Source organism: Megachile rotundata, chromosome 1 (genome assembly GCF_050947335.1).
Source record: "Megachile rotundata isolate GNS110a chromosome 1, iyMegRotu1, whole genome shotgun sequence".
NCBI classification, from domain to species: Eukaryota; Metazoa; Arthropoda; class Insecta; order Hymenoptera; family Megachilidae; genus Megachile; species Megachile rotundata.
Window position 1 is genome coordinate 16519230 of NC_134983.1, and position 14874 is coordinate 16534103.

The window sequence follows — 14874 nt, forward strand, 5'->3', positions numbered from 1 at the left end:
TATTATAAAACGAGAAATCGTTTGTACGATTTCTTTTACACTATTTCTGGAGGAATATCAAGACTAATTAACAAGCAGGGAGTTATCTGTCTCAGATAAAGAAAACCGTAGCCACTCGAAGCGTTACACGAAAGATGAATACATTTATCTCGCTTAATTTTTCATTTTTCTTGGTGTCATTGACAAATACTCGGTTCAATGTTTACGCCAATATATTCTCGAACGTGTATCGGTAAATATGTATCCTCATTTAATGAGCATTTTTATCGAACGATTCTCGAGTTGTTGCACCAATCCGACCGAGAAAATGAAGAACGAACAAGAAACTGGAATAGCTTTCTAGAAACGTCGTTTTGAATCTCTATTCGAATTCAATCAAAGTAAGTGCGCACATTCGAAAGAATAGTTGTTCTCTGCAGAAGGGCTGCTCGTTGTTCTTCATCCCCCTTTCGCTGAAACATTCTGCAACGAGACTCTGACCAGTTTGCAAATATTCAGGATTAACATCCGTATTTTATCGTTAAACGTATTCGTTTCATTGTACTAGGTGAATTATGCAGTTGGAACGGGTCTGCTTAGCTCCTGTTCGAGCTTAGAAAAAAATTTACCATCTTGCAGAAATCGGTTTCATACGAGATATACCGGTGGGGGAACTAGCATTAGTCTAATCAATTTTTTATTTAATATAAGCACTATAGGATTAATGGTCTTTCAAGTGATTTATTTGTTGAATTGGACTCCAGAAACTAGTTCCACTTGTCCTGTTACTCCTTAGCTAATTGTATTACACATATTGTCATCTTTCCAAAATTTTCGGAGCTTAAACATAAAATCCTTCAGATAGGTTTAGGGTTTTACTACATTAAAATCCACATTAACACTTTACCTATATGTGACCATCACATACGACGATTAAATTTTCATACGAATCCATCACATATAATTGTCAAATTATTAACAATTTTAATTTCATCAGTTTTCAAGGAACAATGAAAATATCCGAAGAAAATTGATGTATGTGTAGGTTACGAAAGCCCATTTCTGAAATTCCGAATAAAACTTCAGAATATCTGATACAAAGCGGCTTCAGATTGAGATAATTCACGCGATAGAATACAAAGTTAAAACCAATAAGTTTCGATCAGCTTGTTACATGATTTATTAAGCGGAGATAGCAACTGGAGGCCTGGTATTAAAAGTGCCTACGAATACCAACAACTTTCGAAAAATGTGTAATGGCGAGATCCATTGAAACCGTAAAATATGTAGCCGTCAGAGTGTTAACATTGTCCTTTCTCGCGCAATCAATCGAATTAATTCTCCTCGTAAGTCTCTCATAAGTTAATTAATCGCATCGCGTCGTCCGCAGCGTTTTACCTGAAGCTTACACGTAACAAGATTAATAGAATCTCTCGAAGAGTCAGCCCAGGGGCGGGTCGAAGAGGGGTTAAAGAGGGTCCTGTTTCAAGCACAATCAATATCTTGCCACGTTGTTCCACGATATATATCCACCTCACTGACGCGTTTACGTTCTCGGTGGAGCCCCTGTGTCTAACATTGTCAGACGTTGAAACACACCGTGAACGACCAGTTTGCAAATGCCGAGGGTTGCCATCGTATTTTACATTTAGCACGCACGGGTTACGCGTGATATCACCGCAAGATTCCCAGAGACGAAGCTGAACGGTACGAGGAGAACCGTTTTCTAGGCTCGTTTTGTTTATACCAGATAAACGCGGATACAAAACAACCGGAGACTTTCACTTGAATCGTTAATTAATTACGATTCGTTTTCGACCGTTACGCGATTGAGGGTCCACGAAATACGCTGCCGGTTCTTGGCGTTCAATGTTGCCAACCAAATTTTTTACCAGATTATCTACCGAGAGGTAAAAACGCCTCTCGGAATTTAGTCGACGTTTGTAATTGCGCCAGCTTTCTGGGTAGCTGAATACTTATTTTTTTATTGCTTCACACGTGCTAATGGCGGGAGTACGCGGTACGCGAGAGTGAGAGTCTTTGGATATTTTGAGATTTGGGGTTTTGGGATTCTGAGATTTCTGGGATTTTGGGAGTTTGTAGCATTTGGAACTTCGGAATTCTGGGTTTTTGAGATTTTCAGATTTCTGGAATTTTGGGAGTTTAGAGATTTTGGAGTTTTGGGTTTTTGGGATTATCAGATTTTTAGGATTTTGGGGTTCTTGGGAATTTGTGATTTTAGGATTTCGAAAATTTTGAGTGTTGACATCTTTGAGATCTTGAAACTTATGAAGTTTTAAAATTTGAAGACTTGATTCTTTCAAATTTGATGAGAATTTGAGATTTTTTAATTTTCGGGATTTTCACAATTCTTGGAGTTTTCAGAACTTTTGAAACTTTGGAATTTTGGATTTTGAGAATTTGAAGAATTTATTACAAACTTTTGGGATTATTGGATCGTGAAATTTCAAAGTTTTGGAACTTCACATCTTTAGCAATTTGAAGTTTTGAAAATTTTGAAGTACTAACCCGATTCAACGTGCACTATAAAATAAAAGAATGAATTTCTATTTCATTCATTGAAACACGAAACAACGACTAAAAATATATGTATATTTTCTGTATGAACTAAGTAATGATATGAAAAGTAATTTCCATTTTATGTACATCTATATAATAGTAAATAAAATGGAAATAGCGAAATAGCAGTCGAAGCTAATAATAGGAAGATCGTTGTTTCTGTGATTAAACGCTAAGATTCCGTTAGGTTTTTATTGCACAGATACCTAGTATAAAAAGCTTAATCAATGACTACGTAATTATTACCAACATAGCGGTATAATTATATAATGGCAGCAACTATTATCGTAATGACTTTACAATACCGATATGTTCACTATCATTAACCAACGTTGTTAATAATTTTGCAAATTTGCGTTGATTCCTGACATTATGAGTGAATCATTATTACAATAACACGTAACACGTAGTCGATAAAAATATACAAAATAATATTTTTTAAATATCTAACTAAAAATGATGGTAGCTAATTTCATTTTTATATTTAAAAATAGGTTTTACTCAAGTTCATATATTATTCTAATTTTTCATTTTATTTTATTCTTCCTGAAGTTTATTTTTTACCACATCTTCGACTTATTTTTACATATTGTTATTTTACGTTATTTCCTTAAATTATTACCTCATGCATGAAATCTCTTTTGTTCTAAAAGTGATAGTTACGAAGTTTTTAATAAAACAGTTACAATAAACTGCTATATAATCTACAGATGTCAACCCACGAGTTGGCGCGTGACACAAAGTAGCTCTATCCCCGCCGTGAACACTTCCAGTTACATTTCGGCAAATAAGAATAATAATGACAATAACAACTGCTGAACGCAAGCAGCACTATCTCACTCTCGAGACGTTTGCCTGTCATTGTTTCTCGCCGAATTGGCGACCACTCGAGCCAATAGTACTGCCAAAAATACGTGTGAGGCGTCCATTTTTCTATTCTGACCAATTAGAGCCGTAGCGATTTGGAGACGTAGTGATTTGGGGTCGTAGCGATTTGGGGACGTAGCGATTTGGAGACGTAGCGATTTGTGGATGCATCGATTTGGGGATATACCGATTTGGGAGTATAGGAATTTGGGGATGTGGCGATTTGGGGGTGTAAGAATTTGGGAATGGAGGGATTTGGGGATGTAGGAATTTGGGGGTATGCGAATTTGGGGATTTGGAAATTTGGGGATATAGGAATTTGGGGATATGGGAATTTGGGGATATGGGAATTTGGGGATTTGGGAATTTGAGGATTTGGGGATTTGGGAATTTGGGGATATGGGAATTTGGGGATTTGGAAATTTGGGGATTTGGAAATTTGGGGATATGGGAATTTGGGGATTTGGAAATTTGGGGATATGGGAATTTGGGGATATGGGAATTTGGGGATTTGGGAATTTGAGGATTTGGGGATTTGGGAATTTGGGGATATGGGAATTTGGGGATTTGGAAATTTGGGGATATGGGAATTTGGGGATATGGGAATTTGGGGGTATGGGAATTTGGGGATATGGGATTTGGGGATTTGGAAATTTGGGGATTTGGAAATTTGGGGATTTGGAAATTTGGGGATATGGGAATTTGGGGATATGGGAATTTGGGGATATGGGAATTTGGGGGTGTTGGAATTTGGGGATATGGGAATTTGGGGATATGGGAATTTGGGGATATGGGAATTTGGGGATATGGGAATTTGGGGATTTGGAAATTTGGGGATATGGGAATTTAGGAATGTAGGAATTTGGGGATGTAGGGATTTAGGTATGTAAGAAACTGTAGAAACTCAGGAATGTAAGGACTCTATTCTGACCAATCTTGCCGTAGCTCTTCTATGTCAGTCTCTTCTCGCGCCAACCCATGTGTTGACATCGGTACACCTGCATACTCGAGTAACTGATCAAAAAGGGGTTTTATAGTATTTTAATAACCACTTTATCCCCACAAAGATGAACAAAAATTTCATAAGAAAATTATCTTTATGTTATGTTTAAAAATAGCAAAATTAATAAATGCGTCAAACGACTCATACTTTTTAAAACTATTATATTTGCGTAGAATACGAGATTCTTAGACGTATAATTAGAAACAGCGTTCTCCCAGCTATTGTTTTGGTATTGTCGTAATTAACAATTGAAACATTGCTGTCGAGGTTTAGAATCAGATACCGTTAAATGATCAATTGCACGTTGTTCGCGATTAGCTTCACGCAATCAGGTAATTTGTAAATTGTTTTCCCGTTGAAAAATGTCGTACAACTCGCGTGTTTTACTTATCTGCTCTTCCATTACCTGTACGTATTAGCGAAAGGTTGAAAAACCAATTACAGTGTCGCTCGTATTTCATTCACCGCACTGCATCTGCTGTTCGATGCAAATACTCAGGGTGTTCTGCAATATGTCGTACAAGCTGTTGGTCCTGCGCAAGGAAAATAAGTTGAAAATGTACAGAAGGAATCATAATAAGACGACCATACGCAGGAATAAGTAATTTGTTCGATTTGTAAGAAAGGAAGGAAAAGAATATTTTACTGGATTCTCTTAATTTCCAAACTTCCTAATTTCTGAATTTGTCAATTTTCAAATCTTCCAATTTTCAAATCTCCCAATTTCCAAATCTACCAATTTTCAAACTTCCCAATTTCCAAACTTCCCAATTTCCAAGCTTTCCAATTTCCAAGCTTTCCAATTTCCAAGCTTCTCAATTTCCAAATCTTCCAATTTCCAAGCTTCTCAATTTTCAAATCTCCCAATTTCCAAGCTTCTCAATTTCCAAATTTCCCAATTTCCAAGCTTCTCAATTTCCAAATCTTCCAAATTCCAAATCTCTCAAGTTCCAAGTCTCCCAAATTCCAAATCTCTCAAGGCCCATATCTCCCAAATTCCAAATCTCCCAATTTCCATATCTCTCAAATTCCAAATCTCCCAATTTCCAAATCTCCCAATTTCCAAATCTTCCAATTTCCAAATCTCCCAATTTTCAAATCTCCCAATTTCCAAACTTCCCAATTCCCAAATCTCCCAATTTCCAAATCTCCCAATTTTCAAATCTCCCAATTTCCAAACTTCCCAATTTCCAAATCTCCCAGTTTCCAAACTTCCCAATTCCCAAATCTTCCAATTTCCAAACTTTCCAATTCCCAAATCTCCCAATTTCCAAACTTCCCAATTCCCAAATCTCCCAATTTCCAAACTTCCCAATTTCCAAATCTCCCAATTTCCAAATCTCCAAATTCTCAAATCTCCAAATCTCCAAATCCCCAAATCCCCAAATATCCACTGGCCCAAATCCCCCGCTAAAAATCTAAATTTCTAAATTTCAAGACCACGCAAAAATAGTACTCTAAAACTCCATCAAAATACTGAACTGTTCAAGTCGTTTTTTAGAAACTCGTAGAACACATTGCCAACGCTTTTTGTAGTACACTTTCCTCTACAAAACTCATATATCAGTATCCATAATGATTTACCAGAGCGATTTACACGATCATCAATAAACACTTGAACTAGATTGTCTACTATTCCCGTGAAATATTAATCAAACCATCCATTAAGAATCCATCAAAACTGTTCTCTTTGTCTATGTCGTAAGTCATGGAACGTTTAAATTGGAAAACAAAACGATGGTAATCGGAATAATTACAGTTATAACAAGCTGTAGTATACTTGTCAGTAATTATACTACTTATCGTTTGAAATTCTGTAAACGTACTCATTAAAAATTTAAAGGGAAATGATATAATCTGTCAAATGTGCTAACAGTAAAATCTTATGTTGATAGCAATGTAAATTCTTCAGATAACACTTACTAATAATTAAATATTTGCATTCGATAATTTCTCACTGCTTTTAACAATTACACTTCAGCATATCGAATATCAAGAATCTCAAATTAAATTATTTTATCGACACTAATAATTTCAACATTCGTTTACAATTCGTTAAAAATTACGCTTACGTTTGAAAGAAAAGGGGGAATGTTTGCAATGTTATTTGTGTACAAATTTCGAATTGAAAGTTATAAAGGAACATAGGAAAATCAACGTTCAGTGTGAACATAATAGCAGTGCAGATCGACGCAATGATTACTTTTGTATCTTCAGTTTGTGTATGTATACATATGCTGCATGCGATAGCAAGTATTTCAATAAACACAGAGCAGAACGGTAGAATTACGTGCAACGTGCAATTCGTGATTCAACGTTGCACTGCATCTTTCTTACAACTGCATTACTATAACGACGTGTACCGCTTATTAGAGCTGTCCGAGTAGTCGAGAAAAACGAGTAGATGGATTCAAACATTATACTCAAACTACTTCAGATACTAACAGTGTCACTGGTATTGCACGGACAAGAGAATATATTGTTTGATTATTAACAAGAGAACATGTCGTTTGATTACTGACAAGAGAACATGTCGTTTGATTAGTTACAAAAGAATATATTGTTTGATTATTAACAAGAGAACATGTCGTTTGATTAGTTACAAAAGAATATATTGTTTTATTATTAACAAGAGAACATGTCGTTTGATTACTGACAAGAGAACATGTCGGTTGATTAGTTACAAAAGAATATATTGTTTGATTATTAACAAGAGAACATGTCGTTTGATTAGTTACAAAAGAATATATTGTTTGATTATTAACAAGAGAACATATCGTTTGATAACTAACAAAAGAACATATCGTTTGATTACTGACAAGAGAATATATCGTTTGATAACTAACAAAAGAACATGTTGTTTGATTAGTTACAAAAAAATATATTGTTTGATTATTAACAAGAGAACATATCGTTTGATTGCTAACAAGAGAACATGTCGTTTGATTACTAACAAGAGAATATATCGTTTGATTATTAATAAAAGAACATATCGTTTGATTACTGACAAGAGAATATATCCTTTGATTACTAATAAGAGAACATGTCGTTTGATTATTAACAAGAGAATATATCGTTTGACTATTAACAAACGAACATATCATTTGATTACTAACAAGAGAATATATCGTTTGATAACTAACAAAAGAACATGTCGTTTGATTAGTTACAAAAGAACATATTGTTTGATTACTAACAAGAGTACATATCGTTTGATTACTAACAAGAGAACATGTCGTTTGACTACTGACAAGAGAACATGTCGTTTGATTACTGACAAGAGAACATATCGTTTGATTATTAACTCCTTAGCCTACAACTACGTGTCACACGTGACATACTGCAATTGTAATGTGATAAACCAGACTCGTATTTTTACTGCAATTCGACTTTGAGTTAAATTCTAATTATAATATGTATTACGAATCGCTGAGAAGAACATGTGCCTAACATTTGAACATTCTTCAGCAGTCTTCACATTGTAGTAATAATTAGGTAGCTATGACGCGACTGCCTAGAGAATTGTAGACCAAGGGGTTAATAAGAGAACATCGTTTGAGTACTAGAGAGTATGTCTTTTGCTTATTAACAAGAGAGTCTTCTGATCATTAACAAAAGAGTATGTCTCCTGGTCATTTAACAAAAGAGTATGTCTACTGGTCATTTAACAAAAGAGTATGCCTCCTGATCATTAACAAGAGAGTGTCTCCTGATGGAATTAGATCCTCAAATTTTCCTTTGGTTAAAAACGAAAATGAGTCGTTACACTTTCATAATCCATTGATCACATATAACACGGAAACGTGAAATGATTTCGGGTCAAGTAGACCCGAGGGTTAACAGACCACATGCTCGAACAGTTTAATATCCGAGTATAAAAAGCTATCGATACTTTGAAAGGCTAAAAATATCGTCCGTTTCCCTTCGATCGTCTATGGTCTCCAGAATCTTCCCTTAATTGTCCTGTATGATGCATCAAATAATTATTCCCCCGTTATTCGCGTGCAAACGAGGGGTTCGAGTTGGTTCGAATAATAATCGAACGACACGGCGTTGTGCAGAAAGGGGGATCGATGGCAACGGGGGCGACGGAGTTGCAAGAGGGTCTGCTGATATCAATAAGCGTCGTAAATACGTTATTTTTAGTAAGTCGTCGCTTACTATACTAGCACACCGAGAGATATCTTTAATCGTCGTGCGTCTGTTTGCAATTCGTGACATTGATGTACAATTCATACGAAGTAGATGTACATACGAAGGATGGAAGATTTCCACGGAACATCTGAGGATCTCTATTGTTCTTTCGAATCAACGAATATGCAGATTTCGCCCGTAAACAAATCATACCTCTTTCTCGATAATCTACATAGACATTTTTACATACAGGTGTTTACATGTCTACATAGACATAAATTAATCGACACCATTTTTTGTTTACTTCTCAAACGTAATTAATCACCATGCATCTACAATTAGAACGTCTTAGTTTTCACAGTCTATGAAAGTAGCAAAATGTAGCTCGAAGTGATTTTAATTTTCCATACAGGGTGTCACAACTAAAGTAACTCCCACAAATGAGTGATAGATTCTGTACAACTTGTTTGCAACTTCTGAACATTTGCAAGTAGAAAAATTGTTCAGAATTCTCTACCAGCCATTTCCAAAGGTTATACCACTTGTGACGCACCCTGTATCTCCCAAAATTTCCTCCAATTTTCTCCCAAAACACTTTCTCCAATAATTTTACTCCGAAAAATAAACCTTCGTGACCAAGAACATTTGCCAATGTTTTCAAATTTGAAATGGTTTCGAACGCAGTTAATCGAAGAAACAATTGGAACTTGCTCGACCGAATTCCTCCGGCGTATCTCTGCGCGAGGAATTCTGATTGCGAGCCCCGAACGCGAAACCAGCGAATCACGATAGAAAATAAGACACCGAAGTTTATAAGTTCGCCATGGAACACCCGAGCACGCGCTGATAAAGCGAATTTTGCGTCACCTGAGAACTCCGTATAAATTACACCCACGCAATTCAAGCGGGAACACGATGATGCATTAATCGCGAGGAATATGCGGTGCAATCACTGGTACATCGCGCATGCAAATTTCTACGGGTTTTTACTACACGGAGAACATGGATACCAAGTTACTTCCTATGGAGATATTAGGTTGAGCCTAGAGGAAATGGACTACTTTTATTTTGAGATACTGCATTAGAGCCAATTACGAATGTAGGTAATTATGAATGTAGGTAAATGATTACACACATGAATGTAGGTAAATGATTACACACATGAATGTAGGTAAATGATTACACACACGAATGTAAGTGAATGATTATACATATGAATGTAGGTAAATGATTCCACACATGAACATAGGTAAATGATTACACACATGAATGTAGGTAAATGATTACACACATGAATGTAAGTGAATGATTGGACATATGAATGTAGGTAAATGATTACACACATGAATGTAGGTAAATGATTACACACATGAACATAGGTAAATGATTACACACATGAATGTAGGTAAATGATTACACACATGAACATAGGTAAATGATTACGCACATGAATGTAGGTAAATGATTACACACATGAATATAGGTAAATGATTACACACATGAATGTAGGTAAATGATTACACACATGAACATAGGTAAATGATTACACACATGAATGTAGGTAAATGATTCCACACATGAACATAGGTAAATGATTACACATATGAATGTAAGTGAATGATTATACATATGAATGTAGATAAATGATTACACACATGAATGTAGGTAAATGATTCCACACATGAACATAGGTAAATGATTACACACATGAACATAGGTAAATGATTCCACACATGAACATAGGTAAATGATTACACACATGAATATATGTAAATGATTATATACACGAACGTAAGTGAATGATCGAATACATGAATGTAGACAAATGATAATACACATGAATCTATGTAAATGATTAGACATATGAATGTAGGTGATTAGGTGTATGGATGTGGAGAAGTATGAATTTATTGAATGAATCTGTCAAAGGAAAGAAACAGCGAACATAGGTAAATTATTGGATATTTGAATATCAGTTTATCGAACGAGCCTATTGCATCCTTTGAATAACTGGTCAGTTATTAGTTTATGAAATGAGTCTATTGCACGAGGTTACGATGCGACTGGGCTTAAGTAGTTTTGTGATAGATTGCATGGTAATAAACAGGTGAATGAGATAGCAGTTAATGAATGAAGCGAAAGCGAATGTATGTATTTACTCAGAGAGTGATTTGACTAAATGTTAAGAGAAGTCATTTTAGAAAGAAAAGACGCTTGTAATCTTATGACTTAGAAAAATAAGTGTTATTTTGATGAACTATTAGTGTTACTGTAGGAACTACTATTGGTACTACTGTATGAATTATTATTACTATTGTAGGAATTACTATTACTATTGAATGAATTCTACTATCAGTGAGATATCAGCTAAATCCGATCGATGCGATACGAGTTTCAATCCGAACTTGAAAATCCTTCGTCCCAGGACAAAGTAGAAAGATTTAAAACGACAAAGAGCGACATTCGCGAAAGTTTAGGAACCTTGATCCGCCGCCATTGAACTCGGCTGAAACTTGGGCGACAATCATTCGATCGAAAAGCTAACTTGACTGTGACAAATTACTATTAGATACCGCAGAAAAAATATCGACTTATCGGGTTAAATAAAATTATGATAAAAAGTAGAAACTAGCTTACTTGCTGATTAAGGGAAATTGGGTCAAACGTGGTATTTTCTGCGGTAATTTTGCAACGTTTGCGGTCAACGTGTTTGATTTGGCTCGTTTTCGTGTAAATGTTTACTCATTACAGTTTGATACAGTATTTGCTTACTTTATTATTGATAGTTTTTAGGCAAGTATACACATTTGTTTACGTAATTAGAACGGGTTGGTTTTGTCCATTTAACCATTATCTTGATTTTGGTGGGAAAAAAAGTTGAAATAATTTTTCTCATCATATTATTTGGTATGCTTGTTCGATTTAGAAAACTGTGCTCCTTCAGAGCACTTATGCATATTGCTACAAGATTAAATTCAAGATTGTTTCAATTGAAAATTATTTCAAGATAGAAATAATTATCATTAAACGTTTGTAAATGACCTTAAGAATCGTTAGTAACAAAGTATTCACAACATAAGGAATTATTGTATCGATAAAAAAGAACCGTGATTAGCTAACCCACCTTACCCAATGTCTACTTTGCCCCGGGCCTCACGGACTGTAGCTTCGATTACATTTAGAAATATTTAACGGTATATTATTAGCAAGGCTAGTTTCGAAACGATGAAAATCAGGCTGTAAATCTGCTTCGATATGTCATCTGAACGTTAAGGTAATTTTAAGATCATGATATTGGAACTCGTGCATAATTCCCGCCGGTGAAATTTGAATTTAATCGGTCTTCGCGTTTTACACTGCTTAGTAAATGGCATTCGATTAACTTTCTGTTTTCGCGATGGGAGGTCCGATGTACCCTGTCAACCGTCCACGTTTTTTCCTGGTTGAGATTAAATTTTGTAACAACGTGAGAAATTGTTTCCACGTGCATTAATTATCCTGGAGGGATGATTCAGCGGATCGCTGCTTCAGATTAGACCGAAATAGTTGAAGTCCTTTAGTTTTCCGTCTGTAATAAATTATGAAATAAAACGTGGGAGGCACGGTTTCGAATAGACGAATATCTCTCTGTATCTTTTCGTAGTTCAATTTTTCTTCTCGATTGTCTTTATCGTTTTGTGGGGTATATAATCTGCTGTTTTACGATATTATCGTTTCATCGGAATTTATTATGAATTTTTTGTGAAACGACTGCATGTTTAAATTAAAATTTCGCGTGTATTTAAATATGATTATAATACACCATTTATTTCAAATTCTACGTATTTTTACTTTCAAGTGGAAGAGTTGTTATAGCAAGATTCAAGAATGCGCGGGGATTCCCTTTAAGGTCCGCAGGCAGTAAAATTTGCGGATAGTGATCTCTATTACGTACTCATGTATTTATGTACATATATAGATGTATATGTATAGTCTGCATGAATATATGGTATTACATATACACATATGCATATACACATATGCATATACATATGCATATACGCACATACATATGCACATATGCATATACACATATACATATACGTATACACATATACATATACATATATGCATATAAATATGCATATACGCACATACATATGCACATATGCATATACACATATACATATACGCATACACGTATACATATACACATGTACACATATACATATCGAGAATGAAAAGCCAAAGTTTGCTGAATTAAACGAATACTCGTATTAAAGAATGCATCATCTTTCCCAACATCCAGCCACACGAAGGTAATTGGAACGAGCCGCTATCCCAAAACGAATCGCGAACCGGCTTTGTTTTTCTAAAAACATCATCTACTTGCCGGAGCGTCGGGGTCGTCAGCGTGTGCGACTTTGATGATGATCGCTCGAAGGATCAATTATGGCCCCGGTCTTTCTTTGCTATTGCGAGCTTTGAAATTTGTACCGGGGAGCCTCGTTTGTTCCACGGTTGACGAGAGATGATCGTGGGATATGTAGTTGGTCCAGGAACGTTCAAGGCGATTCGAAAACGAGCGAGCCAGTCTTTTGAAACGGACGCCCAAAACCGGATCCGTTTCCCCGAATGCCGAGGCGATGATCCTTGTGCTACCTATGCCACCATATTAACCGGCGATCGACCAAGACCTCCCAATAATGTTTCTGTGTCTGATTTTCCTTTTGCTCCTGTTCGGTTCGGCTGTGTCAAAGCCGACACCGAAATAAAACCAATGAAATATCTACCGCGTGATCGAGCGACTAGTAACTTTGGTCGAATTCAGAAAAGCAGACACCGCCTCGAGATGGACGTACTAATCGAAGATCGATGTTATCTTTTTATTTCGCGTACAAAAGAAATCGTATTTTTGCACTCTTACGTGGTGAAGTCTTACGTGGTCTTCAGTCTTATATGTTTTAGATGTCTGAAGAGTTTTACTGTTCTACGTGTTTAAAAATAAAAATGATGTATACGAAGTACCATTTTGTTCTTCGAATGTTATTCTTGTATAATAAGCAATGAATAAATAAAAAATTTGTGTACGTGTTTGGTTACGCATTCATGCTACAGTAGTGAGTATTGATGTCGTTATCGATAGATATCGATAACACCGGAGTGTCATTGATAATTCGATATAATATGGTTAAGATATCATTGACGCGAATGTTGGTGAAGATTGATATATTGTATTGTTATTTAAGATTCATTGTGTGCGGATGTCCATCTACTGTTACTTAATCTGTGTATCCGTGACCACCATAGACTTTAATAGGGAGCATCACTGTTCAATTTTTTATTGCTACATTTTGTCATTTTTATACGTAATCACGTGTAGCCATAAATTTATAAATTTGAAGATTTGTAAATTGGAGGATTTGAATATTAGTGGATCGAGGACCTAGAAATTCATTTGGCAATCTGAAGAATTAATTTAGAAATTAAAGAGTTTAAAAATTTTTAGGCTTGAAAATTTTTTAATTCGAGGATATTATAATTTTGTAACGTAGAAGTTCAAAAATTGAAGTGTTTGGAAGTTTAAAAATTTTTAAATTCTACCTTTCTAAATATTACAAGCTTCCACTATTATATGATTTTTCTTCGAATAACAAATTTATAAATTTTATTTTCTTACTTGCATTATTTAAGAGATTCCAAATCTTTCTCCACATAGAAAGTGCTATTTTAAGACTCGAGGCTCGAAAAAAATGTTGTGCGAAGGGGTTAAATCAATTTCATCCTAAACAACGAAATCGTGATATGACACTCTTATCTGTTCTTGTCTTCGCTTACAAAAGATTGGAAGTTATCTGATCTAAATCTGATTACAAATGTTGCTTCTCCTTCTCGAGGTAGTTAGGAACTGTTCATATTTGCAATTTACTTAGATTGTATCTGTAGCCACGTCTGTTCTGTCGTTACCGAAGAGACCGGTTAAACGTTCGATGGTGGTCGTCGTGAATGGGGAGATGTAATCGTAGCGAGCTATCGTTCAAGTTTTACGTCTGTTCAGGAAATTGGTGTCACTTGGCGGGACGAGTAACAGCTGACGAGGATTAACCTCTTGCCTTATGATTTTCTCAGCAATTGCATCTGTTAGGGCTAATCATTCACTGTGATGTTAAGGCATGTGAAGAAAGCTGAAATAACAGGTCATATCGTAAATAACGCCATTTTATTATTTTACGCCAGCAAGGTGATACAATACATTTCAGCTTAGAGACTTTGCTTTTGATTTTGGATTTACTACATGAAAGTATAATAATATTAGTATTGTAGTAACATTG

At 35.5% G+C, this 14874-nt stretch overlaps 1 protein-coding gene across 13 annotated transcripts in view; it reads left to right on the plus strand.

Annotated features, from left to right (window-relative positions):
• Positions 1-14874, plus strand: part of LOC100877371 (uncharacterized) — a 197961-nt gene that overhangs the window by 26647 nt on the left and 156440 nt on the right. The window lies entirely within an intron of this gene.